At 52.4% G+C, this 20,781-nt stretch overlaps 1 long non-coding RNA gene across 1 annotated transcript in view; it reads right to left on the reverse strand.

The window, feature by feature from the left end:
• Window positions 1-20,781, reverse strand: part of LOC142301939 (uncharacterized) — a 90,773-nt gene that overhangs the window by 25,116 nt on the left and 44,876 nt on the right. Inside the window, exons 3-4 of the long non-coding RNA XR_012752911.1 lie at window positions 9,340-9,381; window positions 5,981-6,028 (exon numbers count right to left, since the gene is read on the reverse strand). This is a non-coding gene — a long non-coding RNA (uncharacterized LOC142301939). The remainder of the gene's footprint in view (window positions 1-5,980; window positions 6,029-9,339; window positions 9,382-20,781) is intronic.

Below are 20,781 nucleotides of genomic sequence, written 5' to 3' on the forward strand. Positions count from 1 at the left end.
GAAAGAGTCCAAGTCTCCATCTTTCTCCAGCACTGGGAAGTCCTCAACACGGACCTTTGGAAGTTTGGTGTCTTGAAGGTCACGTGTGGCTGATGAGGGCTGGAGCTTGGCTAGATGCAGCTGGTGGTCACGGTCTGCCTGTCGCTCTCGCTCTCGCTCTTCACGCGCTGCCTGCCGCTCTGCCCTGCGCTCTGCCATGAGTTCCTTGTAGCCCTCCCGGTCTCCAGCCTGGAGTAGGGCCATAGCCATTTGAAGAAGGCTATCCGAGCCTCCCAGGCTCGGTGGAATGGCACGTGGTGATCTGCGGCCCGTTGCGGAGCCTGGTGATTCACTGTCCATTTCAGAGCGGAGGACTGGCATCTGGCTCATTGAGGACCCTTGGGTGAGCTGCTCCTCATCTTGTCCGTCAGTGCCAGGTTGTGCAATGTCCTCTGCAGAGCTGTTCTCTGGCGTCGGGCTCTTGGAGGGCTCGTGGACAACCTCCTCATCGTCTCTGGCCTGAGCATCGGCCATTCCTTTGGCTTTGCTCCTGGTGCCATCAGCCATTCTTGCAGACTTTTGGTCACTGACACAGAACTGACACCTGATGCACCCACACACCTTACAGTACCTGCACTCTGACACTCTAGTGTTGGTCTGGTCTGAAGACCCCAGCAGCCACAGCTGCTGCAGGCAGTCTTTAGTGTCTGGGAGTATGGGTCTCACACTCACACACACTATTATCTCGATCCCACCGCTATGCCACCAATATGTCACGAACCACCGGGGGGGGTCACTCAGAAATCCCCCGCGCTGGCTACCAGTACGTCAGAATCGGGGGGTAACAAGTGGGGGGTCACCCCTCCTTTATACCTCCCGACCGACAGACAGAGCACGTGACGCGCTCTCTAGCGCCCCTCTTATAGTCAGGCCAATTATGGAATTGCCCGACAATAAGCAAGGAGGCCGCTATACTACTTATGCCGATTATTGAAGGGTCCCCGGTGAGAGTAGGGTATATATTCCCCCGACCTCCGCGGGCGGAATATATAAAACCTCCCCGAATCTCACTGGCCTCCCCACAATAATCCTTGGCACAACTCGCTGCCACCAACCGCTTCACGGTAACTATTAGCCGAACAGACGGACGTGGGATTCAAGATCGAGATAACAGAACAGCCCAAGATTAATTATATAATTTAATCAGCCTAAAGCACACTAGAAACTACAATATATACAATAGGAGATCTACAGAATATACATATGTCAGAGTACAGTTACAATCAAAGCATGGTTTACAAACAGGCATACACAGTTCCAGCAGTTACCTTGTGCGTCTGGCCACAGGGGGGCGCTGTAGACCAGGTTTCTAGGATCCTTCCCACAGATGTTTCCTACACGTGACCCCCGGCGAAAGAACACTGGAAAATGGCCGAAGTAGGGTTATCAACCTGGGCAAATCCAGGTCCCCTCCTACCTTAGTGACCTCAGAGGGAGCACTGCTCCACCCCTGGCTGGAGTTATGGACAATATCCACAACATGGAATATGGGCCATAACTTTGCCTGGGAGCGTCGTAGGCGGACGCCAACGCTCTCATTGTGACAGTTATGAATTTAGCTACAGAACGAGAGGACTCATGACTTGTCTACTAGTTCCCCATTGGCTGATATCACGCCTGGGGTACTTCCCAATGTCCTACTCCCATAAAAAAGGTGTGCCAGCATCGTCCGCATGCAGAGACACCATTTTTATGGTTGCCATATTTATCGGAAATATGGCTTGCGAGATATGAACCATATTTTCCTGGAGTCGTTCTGTCTGGATACTTCCAAGCTTGCTAATTAGATAGCAGCCCCTACCACAGGGTCACGGCAGGGAGTCATCCTGTGTCCATTGTTCCCACATCATCTAATCTCCATATCACAGGAGATGGCTGTTGGAGGTGTAAGTGGAACACAGACCAGTTCCTTTGACACCTATCTGCTAAACAAACCGTTTATCCCTGTGGTAAATTTTCTGATTGAAGGAGTTGTGTGAAGGAAAGGGGGGGTGACACCAGGAGAGGGCTTCCTGACATAACTTGAATATCATGATTTATCGTCATATCTCCGGATTTACCTCACAGATATATATATATAAATTTTAACAGGTCTTACACTAACACACATGGCTGCACACAGACCACACTGACACTGCTGTATAAACTGTATATCACAAGAGAGGCTGGGGCCATACACATTACTGGGGGTATACACATTACTGAGGATGGGGCATACAGTTCCAGAGTGGGGCATACATCTCTAGAGGGAGCCATTAGGCTCTAAGGTGGGAGGACCATACAGGTCTGGGGGGAACATACAGCTCTGTGGGGAGGGGCATACAGTTCTGGGATTATACAGCACTGGCGTGGGAGGGACAAACAGCTCTGGGGTTATACAGCACTGGGGTGGGTAGTGACATGCAGCTCTGGGGGGTAAACAGCACTGGGGTGGGGGGACATACAGCTCTGAGGGGATATACAGTACTGGGGTGGGGGTATACAGCCCAGGGGTGGGGGGACATACAGCTCTGTGGGTATACAGTATTGGGGTGGAGGGGACATACAGCACTAGGGTGGAGGTGTATACAGAACAGGGGTGGGGTACATACAGCTCTGGGGGTATATACACCACTGGGGTGGAGGGGACATACCGCTCTGAGGTAATATACAGCACTGGGGTTGAGGGGACATACAGTTAAGGCGGATATAATAGTATGCAGCCATTGTATTCCTCCATATAGTATAATGCACCCGATATTCCTCCATATAATATAATGCACCCCATATTGCTCCACATAATATAATGCAGCCTCATATTACTCCATATAGTAGTATGCAGCCCCCATAGTCCTCTATATAGTGTTATGAAGCCCCTATATGCCTCTACATAGTATAATGCACCCGATATTCCTCCATATAATATAATGCACCCCATATTGCTCCACATAATATAATGCAGCCCAAATTACTCCATATAGTAGTATGCAGCCCCCATATTCCTCCATATAGTGTTATGAAGCCCCCATAGTGCTCCATATAGTATAATGCACCCAATATTCTTCCATATAATATATTGCACCCCATAATATTGCTCCACATAATATACTGCAGCCTCATATTACTCCATATAGTAGTATGCAGCCCTCATAGTCCTCCTTATAGTGCTATGAAGCCCCCCCGCTCTGAACATCTCAGCAAAGCAGGCGCACAATAGTGACATCATCACGTTCCACTGTGCTGAGCTGTCAGAGCGCAGACACAGCGGAGGAATGATGAGAGAGGGAGCGTGCCGCTCATTCTCTCATTATTGCTTTCAATTCTGTGGGCAACTGCGATGCCGATAAAATTGAAAGTGCGATCCTTGGGAGGGGGGCCACGAGAGGGGGGTGCCGGTACCAGCGCCGGGCCCTCCTGACTCATGAGCCTCATAGCGGTCATGTTGCCTACAACCATTGGCTCCCTGCCTACTAAGAGTGGTCTTCCCAGGCGGTCCAGAGCCCCGTCACTTGCCCAGGTGCTGACGTTGGCCCTTCACTGGGAGTTTTATAGTGATACATTTTACTAATGCCTTAACCATGACCACCCTACGTAAAAATGTGTGATATTGGATTGTCATTTTACAACACTGACTACCAGAATAAATAGGAGAATTTTGTAAATTTGTAGCAGTAGCCCCTTTTTGAAGCTATGTCCCTTCTGCACTCGTTTAGATGCATGTTTGTATGCAGAGGTTCTATCTAATGGCAAAACAGCCTGCCATCAAGCACAGTGTTACGGGAGGTTACAGGGGTTTTACCATAGTAATAAATCCATTCTGTATAAAATATCTTGTAAAAAACAAACTTTTGAAGCACAATTCCTTTTGAAAATTGCATATATTTTTTTATTACAGACTTACCTACTTACTGATCTCATGTCTTCTTATTTTCTGTTGCTGTTTGGTTTGGTTGGAGAATGTGCAGATATTTTCTGTACTAAATGGCATTTGGTTACAGAGACCTGGGAGCACTCATAACTAGTGATGAGTGAGCACAAATGTGCTCGATACTCGATTCGAGCATGTCGGACCCTTGGAAATGCTCAACTTGAGTACTGAGCACAATCAGAGTCAATGTATGACTTCAATTTAGTGTCACCATGACCTGAAGGTACGAGGTACCAAGGAGCGTAGCTTAAGGGAGCAGCGAGAAGAGACACCACTAGATAACAATAGAATCAACAGTCAGCCAGGTCAGCAGCAGGAAATCTAGTCAGTGCACGGGGAGCAAACAAACTCAGTGTCAAGTGCAATAAAGGGTCAGGAGGGGGGAGGTCACGTAAAAGCCAGAGGGAGAGACGGAACCGAAGTCGGGGACAAGTTTGAGAGTCAAACACCAGAAAGTCCAAGTCACAATAAAGGTAGGACAAGCAGGTCAGGACGAGCGGGTAAGGACGAGCGGGTCGGTTTCCGGGAACTGACAAACAGAGGAGGATGGGGTATGCGGTAGGTAGGACAGATTGGGTAATGCACCAGAGCCGGTAACACACACTACCGAGCACAGACTATAACTGGCATTAAACTGGAGATAGCGTGGAGACGTCAGAGCAAGGCAGGAAGGAGTTAACCCCTGACATGATCAGGCTGGAGCAGGGTGAAATAATCAAGCCACAGCAGCCGATACAGGCCTGAATCATGACATTTAGCTTGAGCATCCAGTGTGCAGAAGCATCCTGGTGGTCGATCAAGTACCGAGCAGTGTCATCCATGCTCGCCCATCACTACTCATAATTAGTGATGAGACAGCACTAAAATGCTCAAGTACTCGTTACTCAAATCGAGCAGGTCAGATGCTCAGCACTCAACGGACTCGACTCGAATGCTGCGTATAATGAAAGTCAATGGGAAATACAAACATTTTTCCTTAAGACCCTAACAAGAGGACTGGGTAGGCAGGAAAATTGCTAAAATAGATGGAAACAGCACTCAAATGGATTAGGAACAGCATGGGGGAGATGCCTGGACACATGTCTAACTCCCTGGGAACTAAATAATAAAAAAAAACAGATAAGGTAAAGAAGGCATCTGGGACTGATATTATTAGGCTGGGATGGTCCGTGGTTATTTGTCCCTTCCCAGCCTAAAAATACCAGCCCACAGCAACTGCAGAACTGGTGCATCACATTAGATAGCAACAAGCGTAGATGGGCTGAAAGAATTATTATAAATTCTCAAGATAGAAAGCTCAAATATAGGACTCATACTCAAAACAAAGAAGACATTGCTTTCCATAAAGAACAATGGGCCCCACATTGCCTTGCATTCACCATAGTATAATGCAACCCACATTGCCTTTGATATAGTATACTGGGCCCCACATTGCTTTCCATATACTATAATGGGCCCCACATAACCTTCCATGTAGTACAATGTGCCCCATATAGCCTTCCATATAGTATAATGGGCCCCACATAGCCCTCCATACCGCAAATCCCCCAAAATCTACAATATGTGAACTTGGCCTAAAGTAGTGATGTCCTCCTTCATGCCCTTCACCACACACAATATAAATTTTCACATCTGTCTCCCCATATAATGGTAACGATTATGACCCCCTTTATAGCCTTAGGAACTACAGTAAAAGAGGAGGAGCAACACACACACAGTGATGGCACAGGAGCAACACACACACACAGTGATGGCACAGCCCAGGAGCAAGACACACATACAGTCAGAGAGGGGTGGTGTAGGGGGTGCATCATGGAGAGGGGCAGTGTAGGAGGTGTATTATTAATTTTCTGAGGGAAAATGAATAATACAGCTGGGGTGAAGCCTGGGCGGGGTCTCAAGGGGGCCCGAAAATTTGGTTAGTATAGGGCCCTGAAGTTCTTAGTGGTGGCCCTGACCCCTCACAATCCTGTATGTGCCCCTGCTATAGTGCTGAAGTATTATACATACAGGCCTTAATGCTTACATAATTACCTGATTTCCAGAGCTCTGAGACATTTTTTTTTGTCTCCGTTTTTGAAACTGGGGAAAAAGCATTAAAGAGAGAAATTGTCAGTTTTTGGCTTCGTATTCTAGGACATATAAGTTCAATATTAGTGATGGCAGATGGAGAGATTGAATAAATTTAGTGCAAAGGAAAATTGGAGACTTTGTCCTTAGCAACTAATCAGATCGCTGCTAGTTTCATATCCTGCATGGATGGGATATTCTCTTCTATGCGAAAATCCTGGATTTAAACATTTCTTACTGTTACCAGCTCTATGACTGGCATGTATGTTTCCAGAATTTTTCTTCTGATTGCAGATTAGTAAAAAAGATCAGATTACACACAAGGTGTGCATGTAGACCAGGGGTCCCCAACTTGTGGCTCGGGAGCCACATGTGGCTTGCGGGCCCACGATCTATGGCTCGCGGTTGTCTGAGAGCTTGGTATATTAACCCCAGGTCTAGCAAGTAATTATGAAGAGCAGGTCTCCAGATGGTGACTTTTGTGAGTAGAACCACACAGAAGATCAGATCTGAATGGGTGTAGAGTAGGAACCCCTAGATCTTGGTATACTGCCTCTGTGATTTCTGTGGAAAAGCTTTGACTGGCATTATATCCATAATGGGGGCTCTGGGTGTAACTACTGTGAGGGGTGGGAGCTGGATGTAGCTCATGCTCAGTTCTGCTCCTGCTTTACCTGTTTGATTCTGATTCTGAATTTGGCCCATTTACCAACAAGTCTTCTGACTCATGATTTTGTCCCTTGTCTGCACTCCTGGTTCTGACTCAGTGACTTGAACATTCTGAAACTCCCCTGGTCAGTGGCTACTCCGATGACTCAACCCAGAGCCACTGTGTAAAGCCACAACCCTGTCCATGGGTTAAAGGTTGAAGGTCATGGCTCTCCTGGTAGTTGGAGTAGCTAGTACAAACTCTGTCCTGGAAGCCCTATTTATTGCTGCCAGGCGACCAATGACATTTACATTCTAGATGTCCCTTTTACCCTGGCCCATGGTCACCTGTTTCTTGACCACTAGGATTTTTAAAGGTATGCCAACTCCCTTTCATCCATTTGTCATTTTTATTTTCCATGATGGGGATACTTGATGTTAAAAATTGCAGTCACCTTCTGAGATGTTTCCAACATGTTTAGACAATTCTGGTTCATATTATGGTTTATTTTATTATTATTATTTTTTATTTTTGTATGTATTCTCGCATATATTGGAATAATATGATTTATGAGTACACTGTATATGTATAACTAATTATGATGTTGCGTTTTTTGCTGAAGAAAGAAAATTGCAGCGTGCGCACATAGCCTTATGGCACTTATTCATGACCTCCCTGGCCCCGGCACAGTGACTGTCATCCTCCCTCACTTCTATGTGTCTCCCCATCCCTCGTTTTCTATACTTTCACTTCCTCTACATAGCGCGGTCTACCGCACATGTGCGGACCTAAGCTTTGACGTGGCCGAACTGCGCACACACCGGCGTGCGCTCCACTCTTTCATCCTGCATTCCACTGAGCAGCAGCAGGAAGCACTGGGGGCCCACACTATACTTCTGGGCTTTAAAAGACCGCGGGACGCTGTGGCACAAAGCGGCCATCATTACATGAGAACCACCACTGCAGGTATGTTATCTTCCTAACTACCATTGGTCTTTATATTGGACATTATTGTATTGTCTTCCATACATTTTTACTAATAATGTCTCCCTCTAGGGGCTCTTGTTATGGTTTGTATTGTATTGACATTGTGTTCGTATGATTCTTTTTTCTTTTATAGGCAGGTATTAGTCTGCCACGACCTATTATACTTGTGATACCACATATTGTCTATGTCACGCTTCCACCTTGTGTGTAATCTGATCTTTTTTACTAATCTGCAATCAGAAGAAAAATCCTGTGCCCAATTAGCCACTTTCCCTCCCCATTGTCATGGGACTCATTAGGGTTACAAAGTGTCAGGTGTGAATGGGGAGCAGGGGTGTTACATTTGGTGTTATCGTTCACACGCTCTCTCATACTGGTCACTGCAAATTCAACATGGCTCCTCATGGCAAAGAATTCTCTGGGGATCTGAAAAAAAAATGTTTCTCTACATAAACATGGCCTGGATTATAAGAACATTGCCAGCATCCTGAAACTGAGCTGCCGCATGGTGGCCAAGACCATACTGTGGTGTAACACGACAGGTTCCCCTCAGAACAGCAGTCGCCATGGTCATTCACAGAGGTTGAGTGCAAGTGCTCAGCTAACTATTCAGTGATTGTCTTTTCAAAATAGACGTATGAGTGCTGCCAGAATTGTTGCAGAGGTTACAGGGGTGGGAGGTCAGCCTGTCAGTGCTTAGACTATACGCTGCACATTACACTACATTACATTACATTACACATCACATTAGTCTGAATGGCTGTCATCCCATAAGGAAGCCTCTTCTAAAGATGATGCACAAGAAAACCTGCAAAGAGTTTGCTGAAAACAAGCAGATTAAGGACATGGATTACTGGAACCATGGCTTGTGTTCTGATAAGACCAAGATAAACTTATTTGGTTCAGATGGTGCCAAGTGTGTGGCGGCAACCAGGTGATGAGTACAAAGACAAGTGTGTCCTGCCTACAGGCAAGCATGGTGGTGGGAGTGTCATGGTTTGCTGCAGCATAAGTGCTGCCGGCTGTGGGGAGCTACAGTTAGTTGAGGGAGCCATAAATGCCATCATGTACTGTGACAAACTGAAGCAGAGCAATATCCTGCCCTTTTGAAACTGGGCCACAGGGCAGTATCCCAACATAATAATGACCCCAAACATACCTCCAAGGCGACCACTGCCTCGCTAAAGATACTGAGGGTAAAGGTGCTGGACTGGCCAAGCATCTCCAGACCTAAACCCTATTGAGCATCTGTGGAGCTTTCTCATACAGAAGGTGGAGGAGCGGATGGTCTCTAACATCCACCAGCTCCGTGATGTCATCATGGAGGATAGAAGAGGATCCAGCAGCTCTTGTGAAGCTCTAGTGAACTCCATGCCCAAAAGAATTAAGGCAGTGCTTGAAAATAATGGTGGTCACACAAAGTATTGACACTCTGAGCACAATTTGGCCATTTTCACTTCCAGGTGTACTCACTTTTGTTGTCAGCAGTTTAGACATTAATGGCTGTGTGTTGAGTTATTTAGAGGACACCAAATGTACCCTGTTGTATAAGCTGCACAGTGACACTGTACATTGTATTAAAGTGTCCTATCCTCAATGTTGTCCCATGAAACATATAATAAATCATTTACAAAAATGTGAGAAGTGTACTTAATTTTGTGATATGCTGTATGTGAAGGATACTTACTTTGATTCTGTAGTTGTGATATCTCTTTGTTTATTGCCAAATCTGTGGAGAACAAAGCAGATTAGTGTGAAGACAGTTTCATTTTATTCTAAACACCCCCATAAACATCAGACTAAAATTTACTGGAAACACTAATATAGTCAGGACCGACCCACAGTCCAGTGTGTATGGGGGTGATCCCCTCGATAGATGATGTTGGGGGAGAGAAGCATATGACCTGTTGAATTTCAATGGCGGATCCTTTTGTTTGGCATATAATCTGCTGCCAGCGACTATTATCGAGAACATGGGAATGCCCAGTCAAGCCAGGAATATCGGAAATGATAACCGACAGGAATTTATTGTGTTTGGGGGCGTTAGTATTTACAATGCTTTTTATCATCAGCTATACAATATATATCGGACTATATATCAAACCTCGAATATTTTTTACACTTCAGTTCCTCTACCATATGTGAAAGTTATCAACTTGGTAATGATGTCAGTGGGTACAGTGGCAGAATTGCCAACCTGACTTTTTATTTTTTCTGGACAAAACACCCAGACAGACAATATTTTTAAAGGACTCAGATCATTATGATTAAAAGTGATCCATGTCTACAGCCCATAATTCTGATTAGAAGATATCAGCTGAATTCACAGTAAACTGTAAATTGATGATAATGTGGCGCCCTGGACAAGCCAGGTCATCACAGAACAACACCAACACACCCCACACCCCGGTTAGGCACACCAAAGCCAGACAAAAATCCTTGTTGCCTTCCTCCAGGGGCAGATGTCCACACCAGGGGGTTGGCCAGGTGGTTGGCCCCGCCCACCGAGGAGTTCACAGTCCTAGAAGCGGGAAAGGAGAGCGGTTAGAGTTGAGTTTTGGAGGAGAAAGTGAGAGGAAGTAAAGTGGTAGAGGAGCAGTCTGAAGTCGGTCCGGGTGTGTGGCCCGGACGGTACAGCAAGGTTGGCAGACGGTGGTGACCGTCTGCAGAAGAGGCTGATTAGAGCAGACCGTAAGGACCGTGGACGGGCGGTGGCCCGGTGGTACCGGACCGGCGAGCAAAGAGAAGCCAGCACCATCCGGCAGGGCTTACGGACCCTGACAAGGCTAGGAGTCGCCGTTGAATTTGTCAAATCCGTTAGTGAAGGGAACCTCCTGGGTTTCCCAGCAGTTAAGTCCCGACAGAAGGCGACAGCTCAAACCGTGAAGGGAAACACTGTCACCGCCAAGGCTAAAGTTCCCAGGGCCAGAGCCTGTGGTCAAAAGGGGCTCCTTCAGCACCCATCCAAGCTGGGGAGTGGGTTACCGGTGGGAACCCATTGGAACCGTACACACTACACAGGTGCAGGGAATGGCAGTCACCATCAACCTACCCGGAGCAGAAACCACCGCAGCCGCCAGTGGGCCCCGTCCATCCAGCCGTGTGTTTTACCAAGAACTGTGTCTTCGTGATTGGCTGAGTGAGTACTACTGTGCCGTGCGGCACAGCGCTGCCCCCGCGACCTTGCACCTCACCAGGCCCTGTAACCCGCCTGCCATCCATTCCCTACCCCTCACCGGGCCCCGGGACAACCAACCCCCCTATCCATGGAGGGGAGAACCAACATCCAAGCTGCTCCCTGTCATCGCTCCCGGGATCCCCGACCAGAGCAGCGGTGGTGTCACAACCTCACCACAACCGTGGGTGGCGTCATGGACAATATCAAATCCCCAAAATCAATCCCCCTTTTCACTCACGGGCGAGGAGCGCCGCTCGAGTCCCCGGGATCCGGCCCACCGCTCGAGCCACCACCGAGCAGCAGTAGCAGCAGCCGGACCTGAGCAGTGGGTGAGCGCTGCGCCCTCCCCGCCCGTGACAACTTGGCGTCACGAACAGGATCTTACCGCTCTGCCGTCTGGTAGAGGTGCGCCTTGTGACCGCCGGAGGTGTCTGGCCGAAAATTTGGAGAAGCCGCCATTTTGGGGGCGAAAAATTCCCGCTCGAGCGTCTTCCCGAGCAGTGGAGGCGCGAAGGCCTAAACCCCGCCCCTGTAGAGGAGGAGCCGGAAAGAGACTAAGGGAGACGGAAACAAGATGTCTGCGCCCGACGGAGCCGCTGGAGGAGCGGCGGTCGCAGCCGCAGTGGCACCCGTAGATGGGAACGGGCCCGCCCAGGTCCCGGCCACGCTGGCGGGGGGCGCCGCGGCCCCAGCTCTCGCTCAGGTGATGCCGTTCTACTTGCCCTATGTGCCTGGGGCTGCCTGGCTGCCGCAGTACGATGGGAAACCTGACGCCTTGCAGGTCTTCCGGAAGAAGCTAAGTCCGCTACTAGAACTGTACCCCCTGACTGATAAGCAACGTGCAGCGCTAGTGCTGGGGCAGCTAACCGGCGCGGCTGAGCAGGAGGCAGAGACCTGGGCCGAGGGGGACCGGTCCTCTGTAGCCACCATCTTTGAGAAGCTGCAGACCGCCTTTGAGACCTGTACTGAAGCCGAGTTGCGGATGCAGTTTTACCAATGCCGGCAACGGCCTACGGATAGTATTCGGGACTATGCCTTGCGCCTGCAAACTGCCCTCCGCACACTGAAGCGGGTGGACACCATCAACAGCACGGACAGCAACAAAATGTTAAGCGAGCAGTTTGTGCAGGGGATGAGGTCCTCGGAGGACCGCAAACAACTTCAGCTGTGGGCCCTGGAACACCCTGATGTGGACTTTGCTGTGTTAAAGGAACGGGCCATTAAAGCTCTGCAACCCCCAGCATCGGAAGTCCCGGAGCCAGCCCCATGGCCAGCTGAGACAGCTCCCGTCGTGGTGGCCCCTGCCCTACCAGCACCTCCAGTACCTACAGCCCCAAGCGGAACGATGGAAGAACTGGCTGCCCAGGTCCGCCGCATGGATGGAGACCTCGCCAAGATCCTCGCCGCACTTCAGCCTCCGACCAGATCCCAGCCCCCGGCGAAGATGGAGCTCGCCGACCGCCCTGAGGACGTCCCCTGGATGCAGCGGAGAAGGGCCAATGACTCACGGTATAAACCCCCGATTTGTTACAGGTGCAGTAAACCCGGCCACTACTCCTGACGGTGTCCGTTAAACGAGCAACCCCTGGGGCCACGGGCCAATCCTCAGGACTAGAACCCCATGGCCTCCCAGACTGGCGGGACCGGTACATCGGAGCCCGGCCCATCATCCCCGAGGCCGTGGACGGCATACCGGTGATGGCTCTCCTGGACACTGGATCTCAGGTAACCACCATACCATACACACTGTATCAACGGTATTGGGGGAAGGACGAACTCGCCCCCCCCCGATGGTAGGATGACACTGATTGCCGCTGACGGGCTCCCATTGACCCAGGTGGGGTACAAACAAGTGGCCATGACTGTGGGACGAGCAGAACTGCAACACCAGGGAAAGATTGTGATAATGAATGAACCTGTCACGGGCGGAGGAGGGGACGCCGCGCTCTCCCACTGCTCGGGTCCGGCTGCCGCTGCTGCTGCGGCCGCTGCTGCTCGGTGGCTCGAGCGATGGGCCGGATCCCGGGGACTCGAGCGGCGGTCCTCGCCCGTGAGTGAAAAGGGGTTTGGTTTTGGGGATTTATATTGTCCGTGACGCCACCCACGGTTGTGGTGATTGTGTGGACACCACCGCTGCTCTGTATGGGGATCCCGGGAGCGGTGACAGGGAGCAGCAAAGTTGTTGGTTCTCCCCTCCGTGGGTAGGGGGTGGTGGTCCCGGGGCCCAGTGATGAGGTGGGTGATGAGGGATGGCGGGGCCGATGCAGGGCTTGGTGGGGTGCAGGGACGCGGGGGCAGCGCTGTGCCTCACGGCACTGTGGTACTCACTCAGCCTGAGACAGGGACACAGTTCTCGGTAAAACACACGGCTGGAAAGATGGTTCCCACGGACGGCTGCAGTTGCTTTTCCCCAGTAGTTGACGGTGACGGTCCCTTTTCCTGCACCTAATGTTTCTGTGTTGGTAGCGATGGGTTCCCACCGGTAACCCGCTCCCGCTTGGATATAGGCCGGAGGAGCCCCTTCTTGCCCGCAGGCGCTGGCCCTGGGAAATTGGTGCCTTGGCGGTGGCGGTGTTTCCCCTTCACGGTTGGACTGTTGCCTTCAATCGGGACTTAGTTGTTTAGAGACCCGGAGGTCCCACTCACTGGCAAATTCACGGCGACTCCTAGCCTTGCCGGGATCCGAAAGGCCCCTGCCAATGGTGCTGGCTTCTCTTCGTATACCGCTCCGGTACCGCCGGGCCACCACCCGTCCGCGGTCCTTTCGGCAACCTCCGATCAGCCTCTCCTGCAGACGGTCACCGCCGTCTGCTGACCTTGCTGTTCTCAGTCCGGGGCACACACCCGGACCAACTTCAGGCTGTCTTAACTGTCACTTTCTCTTCACCTTTACTACTCTCCTTTGCTCCTCTACCACTTCACTCCTCTCACTTTCACTTCCCTAGCTGATCTGCTCTGGTTCTCCCACCTCCAGGGCTGTGAACTCCTCGGTGGGCGGAGACCAACCGCCTGGCTCCACCCTCTGGTGTGGACATCAGCCTCTGGAGGAAGGCAACAAGGATTTCTGGTTAGCTTTGGTGTACCTATCTGGGGTGTAGGGTGTGGTGGTGTCATGACCTGTGACCCCTGGCTTGCCCAGGGCGTCATATTCCCCCTTAACAAAATGCAGAACATCCGCGGGCTGCCCATCCAACACCGGTTTTATTTTCTGAAAAGAGATAAAACATAAACAAGTATAATAACTTCATCCCACATCGGGAGGCACATTTCTTAAACGTTACTAACGGTTTTAACGGTTGCGGCTGCCGTTCTCTCCCACCCAAGTAACCTGGCCCTGATGCTGCCCCTAAAACCCAGGCAGCACCCCTTGACCCCAGTCCAGCACAAGTTACCCGAGCGGGATCTGTCCTTCCCCTCCAGAGGGTGGCCACCGGTTCCTGTGGTGGCTGGGCCCCAGCCTGCTCCACTGCTGGCCCTCCCTCCAACCTGCCTCTCCGGAGGCGGTAACGGTTAGCTGCAACAAACATATTTATTTACAAGCCACTAATGTTTGTGGTTGCCCTGCAAGTTCTCGGGCTTGTCCATAGAGAGTTCCCTATGCATAAAATGTGGATGGTCCCCACGGGGACAACGGTGTCGGCAACGGCCGGTTCAATCACGGTGCTGACAATCAGGTTACTGTTCGGTAATCATTTACTTTATTTTCAACTTGCAAACTTTTCGAACTTTTTTAAACACATGTTCAACCCCCCCCCTCTAAATAGTGGTCTCCCTGTACCTAAGTGGGGGTCTACCTAGGTTAGGGCGAGTGGACCTTCGGGGTCCAGTGTCAGTGGTGACAGGCAGCGGGGGAGAGGGGACAATCAGTCTCGCTTCCCTGTTATCGTGTGGGGCAGGCGGAGGCATAGGGGAGCTGGGCACAGGTTCATCCCTGGGCACTGGCACTGGTTCTGGCTCACGGTTGACCATCTCCATCACTTCTTCATCCACGGGTTGTGGGAACAGTATCACTGGAAGAATCACCGCGCCGTTCTGTGTAGGCCAGTCCGCTGGGAAGTCACACATCACAGTGTGGATCACCTCTTTTGCCTTCTCTGCTGGTGGAGGAACCGGTACTTCAGCCGTTGCCCTCAATGCTGGTGGGCAGCTTTTCAGATGGTCCCGGGAAACCGTGGCCAAAGTGCCCCCTTGGTCATGACTGATCTGGTAGGCCTTCCCATCTTCCCATCCTGCGGGCTGTATGACATATGGGGTTTGTTCCCATTGATCATCCAGCTTGTGGGTCTTCCTCTTCCGCTTTAACACCACATCTCCAGGCTGGAAAGGGCCTGCAGACGCCTTCTGGTTGAAGCGCCGCTCCTGTTGTTCTCGACTCCGACTTAAATTCTTCTCCACATACTCCTGAATCTGTCGGTACTGCACCCTCCGCCGGGTGTCCCATTCAGCCGTCGAGGGGAGTGTCCCATTTCCAGGTCCACCGGCAGTCGGCCGGGACGAGCCCTCATCAGATATGCTGGGGTGCACTTCGTTGAGCTAGACGGGATATTGTTGTACATATCGACCAAGTCAGGCAGCTTCTCCGGCCACAGATTCCGCTCTTCCAGCGGCAACGTCTTGAGGAGGCCAAGGACCAAATGGTTCATCTTCTCACACATACCGTTGGTCTGGGCATGGTAAGGCGTGGTCCGGATCTTCTTGCAGCCGTACAGCTGACAGAACTCATGGAACACCTCCGCTTCAAAAGCTGGGCCTTGGTCAGTAAGCACCTTTTCAGGGTATCCATGGGGTCGACAGAAGTAAGCTTGGAACGCTCTAGCGGCGGTACGGCCGGTTAGGTCTTTGACCGGGACAACCACCATGAACCGGTAGTAATGATCTACTATGGTCAGAGCGTAAGCGTACCCACTTCGGCTGGGGGTGAGCTTTACATGGTCCAAGGCGACCAGCTTCAGCGGCTGATGTGTAATGATCGGGTGTAGGGGCGCCTTCTGGCTAGCTTCGTCCTTCCTCCTTAGCGTACAAGGACCGCACTCTCGGCACCAGGCCTCCACAGACTCCCGCATCCCACTCCAATAGAACCACTCCCTCAACAGCATCTCCAGCTTCTTCCATCCGAAGTGTCCGGCACCATCATGGTATGCCTGCAGAACAGTGGGTACATCAGCTTGGGGAATAACCAACTGGCGGATTTTCTCATGAGTCTTCGGGTCGATCAGCTCACGGTACAACTTCCCTTGATGTAAACACAGCCGGGTCTGTTCCTTCCACAGGCGTTGAGCTTCAGCTGGGGCGGCAGGGTCCATCCCAGCAGCGCCTTGCTCCACCAGGGTCTTGACTAGGCGGACAGCGGGCGCCTGGTTTTGAGCTTCCTGCCACTCCTGACTGGGCAGCGGATCCAGGTTCACCCGTTGTTGGTGGACATGTACCTTCTCAGTTGGTGGCTGGTGAAATGCAGGCAACTCGATCTCTTCGAGGTCGTCATCCTGACACCCTCCTTCTGACAAGTGGGGCATCCGAGAGAGTGCATCAGCATTAATGTTGACACGACCGGCCCTGTATTTGATTGTGAAGTTATAGTTGGCTAGCCTGGCCACCCAGCGCTGTTCCAACGCGCCCAACTTGGCCGTGTCCAGGTGAGTCAACGGATTATTATCCGTGAAAGCGGTGAATTTTGCTGCGGCTAAGTAGTGGCGGAACCGCTCGGTGATAGCCCATACCAGTGCCAGGAGCTCGAGCTTGAAGGAGCTGTAGTTCTCAGGGTTCCTTTCAGTCGGCCGGAGTTTTCGGCTAGCATAGGCAATCGCTTTCTCCTTTCCGTCCTGGACCTGGGACAGGACTGCCCCCAAACCCACATTGCTGGCGTCTGTGTAGAGGGTGAATGGGCAGCCGTAGTCAGGGTACGCTAGGACCTCTTCTCCGGTCAAGGCCGCTTTCAGCTGGCAGAAGGATTCCTCATGCCTGTCTTCCCACACTAGTGGGGCTCCGATGGGTCTACCACCTTTGGTCTGTCCCACGAGGAGGTCTTGCATGGGGGCAGCCATCTTCGTGTACCCCTTGATGAAGCGTCGGTAGTACCCCACCTGGCCCAAAAACTGCCTTACGTCCCTCACGGTGGTTGGTCTTGGCCAGTCCTGGATGGCAGTGACCTTCTCAGGGTCGGGGGCGACACCTTCCGCACTCACCACATGCCCCAGGTACTGCACTCTGGGTTTCAGCAGGTGGCACTTAGAAGGCTTCAACTTCATCCCGTATTTGGCAAGGGACGCGAACACCTCGGCTAGGTGCTCCAGATGGGCTTCATACGTCTGAGAGTACATGATCACATCATCCAGGTATAACAGGACGGTCTCGAAGTTTAGATGCCCCAGACAGCACTCCATCAGCCGTTGGAAGGTTCCAGGGGCATTGCACAGCCCAAACGGCATACTATTGAATTCACAGAGCCCCATTGGGGTGGTGAAGGCGGTTTTCTCCCGGTCCTCCGGTGCCACTGCCACTTGCCAGTACCCGCTGGTGAGGTCAAGGGCAGAGAAGTAATTTGCGGTTCTCAGTGCGGCCAAAGACTCTTCAATACGGGGCAGTGGGTAGGCATCTTTATGGGTTATCTGATTAATCTTCCGATAATCCACACACATCCGCATGGTGCCATCCTTCTTCTTGACCAGTACCAACGGAGCGGCCCAGGTTCTACAGCTGTCCCGAATAACCCCTGCCTCTTTCATGTTCCTCAACATATCTTTGGCACATTGGTAATGCGCAGGGGGAATAGGTCTGTACCTCTCTTTGATAGGGGGGTGCTCACCGGTGGGGATGTGGTGTTGGACCCCTTTGATCTGCCCAAAGTCTAGTGGATGTTTGCTGAAAACTTGCTCATACTCCCGTACCACCCTGTATACCCGTTCTTTGTGATGTGTAGGGGTATCGTCAGTGCCCATGTGTAGCTGTTGGTGCCACTCATTTGACTCCCCTTGGGGCGGGTGAGTGCTGGTGGTAGGTGGGGGAGCTGGGGGAGCTGCCTCATGGATGTTGTGAGGATCCAGGGTGAGCAACTTAGCAAGGGTGGCATACCGGGGAAGCCTGACTTCCTCCTCCCCACAGTTCAGCACCCTCACGGGCACTCTCCCCTTCTTCACATCTACCACCCCTCGGGCGGCCATTACGGTGGGCCAGTGCTCGGAGGGTATGGGCTCTATCATGGCAGGGTAGTCACGCCCCTGAGGCCCTACTGCTGCTCTACACCAAATCATCATCTCACTCCTAGGGGGCACAATCACCGGAGCAGCATCCATCACTCTCACGCCACCAATCTCTCCTCCTGTTGAGTTTACATGCTGGCGGTACATCAAGGCTCGGATCTCACGCTGCACAGCTCTCTGTCGGCTCCCCGCCACCGTGGCGGCCAGCTGCTGCAGTAGGGCCAACACATCACCCATACAGTGCTCCATCACATTGGTTCCTAGCACTATTTTCGGGTTATGATCACTGGGTTCATTCATGACCACAATCATACCCTGGTGTTGCAGTTCAGCTCGCCCCACTGTCATGGCCACTTGTTTATACCCCACTTGGGTCAATGGGAGTCCATTAGCAGCAATCAGTGTGATACTAGTATCTGGGGGAGCCAGCTCGTCTGCCCCCCAATACCGTTGATATAATGTGTATGGTATGGTGGTTACCTGTGATCCAGTGTCCAAGAGAGCCATCACCGGTATGCCGTCCACAGCCACGGGAATGATGGGCCGGGCCCCGATATACCGGTCCCGCCAGTCTGGGGGGCCACGGGGTTCTACTCCTGAGGATTGGCCCGCGGCCCCAGCGGTTGCTCGTTTAACGGGCACTGTCGGAAGTAATGGCCAGGCTTGCTGCACTTGTAGCAGGTTGGAGGTCTGTTCCGCGAGTTGTTAGCACTTCTCCGCTGCATCCAGGGAACATCCTCAGGGCTGTCGGTGAGCTGTATCTTGGTTGGAGGCTGGGATCTGGTCAAAGGTTGGAGTGCAGCGAGAATCTTGGCGAGGTCTCCATCCATGCGGCGGACCTGGGCAGCCAGTTCTTCCATCGTGCTGCTTGGAGCTGTAGGTGTTGGAGAGGTTGGTAGGGCAGGGGCCACCATGACGGGGGCCGTCTCAATTGGCCACGGGGTGGGCTCTAAGATTTCTGAAGCTGGGGGTTGCAGTGCTTTAATGGCCCATTCCTTTAACACAGCAAAGTCCACATCAGGGTGTTCCAGGGCCCACAGCCGGAGTTGTTTGCGATCCTCAGAGGACCTCATCCCCTGCACAAATTGCTCTACTAACATTTTGTTGCTATCCGCCTCATTGATGGTGTCCACCCGCTTCAGTGTGCGGAGGGCGGTTTGCAGATGTAAAGCGTAGCCCCGAATGCTATCCACAGACCGTTTCCGTCATTGGTAAAACTGCATCCTCAGCTCAGCTTCGGTACGGGTCTCAAAGGCAGTCTGTAGTTTCTCAAAGATGGTGGCTGCAGAGAACCGGTCCCCTTCGGACCAGGTCTCCGCCTCCTGCTCAGCTGCACCGGTTAGCTGACCCAGCACTACCGCTGCACGTTGCTTATCATTCAGGGGGTACAATTCCAGGAGCGGGTTAAGCTTTTTCCGGAAGACCTGTAGCGCATCAGGCTTCCCGTCGTACTGCGGTAGCCAGGTAGCTCCGGGCACATAGGGCAAGGAGAACGGCATCACCTGAGCGAGCGTTGGGACCGCGGCACCTCCCGCCAACACGGCCGGGACCTGGGCAGGCCCATTCGCATCCCCGGGTGCCACTGCGGCTGCGACCACCGCTCCTCCAGCAGCTCCGTCGGGCGCAGACATCTTGTTTCTGTCCACCTTAGCCTCTTTCCGGCCCCTCCTCTATCGGGGCGGGGTTTTGGCCTTCGCGCCTCCACTACTCGAGAAGACGCTCGAGCGGGAACTTTTCGTGCCAAAGATGGCGGCTTCTGAAATTTTCCGGCCGGACACCTCCGGCGGTAACAAGGCGCACCTCTACCCAACGGCAGAGCGGTAAGATCCTGTTCGTGACGCGCTCTCCCACTGCTCGGGTCCGGCTGCCGCTGCTGCTGCGGCCGCTGCTGCTCAGTGGCTCGAGCGATGGGCCGGATCCCGGGGACTCGAGCGGCGGTCCTCGCCCGTGAGTGAAAAGGGGTTTGGTTTTGGGGATTTATATTGTCCATGACGCCACCCACGGTTGTGGTGATTGTGTGGACACCACCGCTGCTCTGTATGGGGATCCCGGGAGCGGTGACAGGGAGCAGCAAAGTTGTTGGTTCTCCCCTCCGTGGGTAGGGGGTGGTGGTCCCGGGGCCCAGTGATGAGGTAGGTGATGAGGGATGGCGGGGCCGATGCAGGGCTTGGTGGGGTGCAGGGATGCGGGGGCAGCGCTGTGCCTCACAGCACTGTGGTACTCACTCAGTCTGAGACAGGGACACAGTTCTCGGTAAAACACACGGCTGGAAAGACGGTTCCCACGGACGGCTGCAGTTGCTTTTCCCCAGTAGTTGACGGTGACGGTCCCTTTTCCTGCACCTAATGTTTCTGTGTTGGTAGCGATGGATTCCCACCGGTAACCCGCTCCCCGGCTTGGATATAGGCCGGAGGAGCCCCTTCTTGCTCGCAGGCGCTGGCCCTGGGAAACAGGTGCCTTGGCGGTGGCGGTGTCTCCCCTTCACGGTTGGACTGTTGCCTTCAATCGGGACTTAGTTGTTTAGAGACCCGGAGGTCCCCCTCACTGACGGATTTGGCAAATTCACGGCGACTCCTAGCCTTGCCGGGATCCGAAAGGCCCCTGCCAATGGTGCTGGCTTCTCTTCGTATACCGCTCCGGTACCGCCGGGCCACCACCCGTCCGCGGTCCTTTCGGCAACCTCCGATCAGCCTCTCCTGCAGACGGTCACCGCCGTCTGCTGACCTTGCTGTTCTCAGTCCGGGGCACACACCCG

This window comes from Anomaloglossus baeobatrachus, chromosome 4 (genome assembly GCF_048569485.1).
Source record: "Anomaloglossus baeobatrachus isolate aAnoBae1 chromosome 4, aAnoBae1.hap1, whole genome shotgun sequence".
NCBI classification, from domain to species: domain Eukaryota; kingdom Metazoa; phylum Chordata; class Amphibia; order Anura; family Aromobatidae; genus Anomaloglossus; species Anomaloglossus baeobatrachus.